Below are 2,177 nucleotides of genomic sequence, written 5' to 3'. Positions count from 1 at the left end.
TGTGGGTGTGTGGTGGTGTGTATGTGTGTGCGCGCGCGTAGCGGGGGTGGGGGGGGGGGATGGGTATGTGAGGGGGGACAGGTGCCTGCCAGCGCTGGGGGAAGCTGTCTGGGAGCTGGGGCTGTGGCAGAGCAGGGGGGGGCAGGGAGGAGGCACCTGCCCCTCCAGCAGGAGAAGGGAGTAGTGGGGGCCTTTTGGGGGCAGCAGGGAGCAGGCTGGCAACACTGAGGCCAGTGTCCTTGCTCACAGGGGCAGGGCAGCCAGGACACTGCCTGGAGGGGCTGTGGCCAGGGCACCTGGCATGGTGCAGGAGCCACAGCCCAAGGCAGGAGGTTCCAAAGGCCTCCCTTCCTCTTCCCTCCAGCCCACACACTGCCACTGCCCACATGAGCCACAGCCGCTGCAGCAACTGTGCAGTTGGGATGGGGACAGCTTGGGGGCACCCACTAGCAGGTTACTGGGGGGTGGGGACAGGACACTGTGGGTCAGGAGTGCGGGGCACTGGCAACACCATGGGGCTGCAGGTCAGGAGGAGTGGGGGGCACCAGCAGGGACAGGAGCTGTGGGTTGGGAGTAAGGGGCACTGGCAGGGCTGGGGGGGTTGTGGCTTTATTTTTGTTTTACATTTAATTTCTGAGGTAGTGATACTTGTTATTTACTGTAGCGGTTAGAAACTGCCCCCCCCCCCCCCACACACACACACGTGTGTACAAAATCATATACCCTCTCTCTTTCTCTCTCTTTTTTTGAAACTGGAAATATGGTAACTCTATCCAGGAAGGGAGCCTGGGGAGAGAGGAGGCAGTATAAGCACCAAAGTTGCCTCTCTCCCAGGGTCCATAGAGAAAGGACCAGACATTTGGTCTTTGGGTTTAAAGGGCCAGAAAAAAAACAGAGAAAACCCACAATTTTTCCATTAAAAAATGTGTCAAAAAACAATCAAAGAATCATATTTGTGTCACGAAAACTACAAAAATATTTAGTTTTCTTGTAAAATTTCTACAACCTTCAACCAGTCAAGAAATATGCAGTCAATTGACAATATTTGACTGGCTTGCCAACCCTAATACCATAAATCAAAAAAATGGAAAGTGGACCTAAAGAAAGCCAGCATGCTTTAATGCAGGGGTGGGCAAAATACGGCCCGTGGGCCGGATCTGGCCCATGAGGCCATTCTATCCAGCCCATGGGGCCCCTAAAAAAATTTAGAAAATTAAAATTTATCTGTCCTTGGTTCCTGTCAAAGATGACAGGAACCAAGGGCAGTAGGACCCAGGGGAAGCCCTGGAGAGCTCCTGCAACAGCAGAGCCTGCCCGGCCCCACCCCCCAGCCAGAAGCTCCAGCAAGGGCTGAGCGCAAGCACAGGGGCTGAGCATGGGGGGAAGCTGTTCCTCCCCCGCCCCATGTCTGGCATTCCCTGCTATAGCCACTCACAGCCCACGTGGGGCTGTCCTGAGCAGGCACAGGTAGCCCCATGCAGGCTGTGAGCTGCTGCAGTGCGGGGCACTGGCCATGGGGCGGGCAAGGGGCCACTTTTCCCCCCCCCGTGCTTAGCACCAGCTTGTAACCCGGCCCTGCACTGGCTCCAGGCTTGCCCATAGGGGCTGCGTGTGGTGGCAGCAGCTGCAGCCCCCCCGCTTGCTGCACCAGGCAGTGTTTGCTGCTGCTGCCCTGTGCGTGAGCTCTGGGCGGGCAACAGCAGCAAACAGTGCCCGGCGCGGAAAGCAGGGGGGCCACAGCTGCTGCCACCATGGAGCAGCCCCGACAGGCAAGCCCAGAGCTGCGTGGGACCCAGGCTGGCAGCGGACGCAGGTTACAAGCTGGTTCTGAGCGCAGAGGAAAAGCGGCCCCTCCCTTACCCCATGGCCGGCACCCTGCGCTGCAGCTGCTTGCAGCCCGCCTGGGGCTGCCTGTGCCTGCTCAGGACAGCCCTGCATGGGCTGCAAGTGGCTGCAGCAGGGAGCGCCGGCCATGAGATGAGCGAGGGGCCACTTTTCACTGCGCTCAGCACCAGCTCCTTCCTTGCTGGCGAGCAGGGGGTCAGGGCTGCGCGCTGCCCCCCCGCCTGTACCGCGGGGCTGGGAGGGCACTGGGAATGAGTGGGTGTAGGAGCAGGGTCTGTACCCGTGTCCCAGGGCCAGCACCAGCAGGGGCCCGCGCAGGGGGGCAGGGGAAC

General features: G+C 59.8%; 1 protein-coding gene across 8 annotated transcripts in view; it reads left to right on the top strand.

Moving 5' to 3' along the window:
* NMRAL1 (NmrA like redox sensor 1) overlaps positions 1–2,177 on the top strand; it is a 45,196-nt gene that overhangs the window by 4,007 nt on the left and 39,012 nt on the right. The window lies entirely within an intron of this gene.

This window comes from Alligator sinensis, unplaced genomic scaffold, assembly GCF_000455745.1.
Source record: "Alligator sinensis unplaced genomic scaffold, ASM45574v1 scaffold1297_1, whole genome shotgun sequence".
NCBI classification, from domain to species: Eukaryota; Metazoa; Chordata; order Crocodylia; family Alligatoridae; genus Alligator; species Alligator sinensis.
This window is presented reverse-complemented; position numbering and strand designations above follow the sequence as displayed.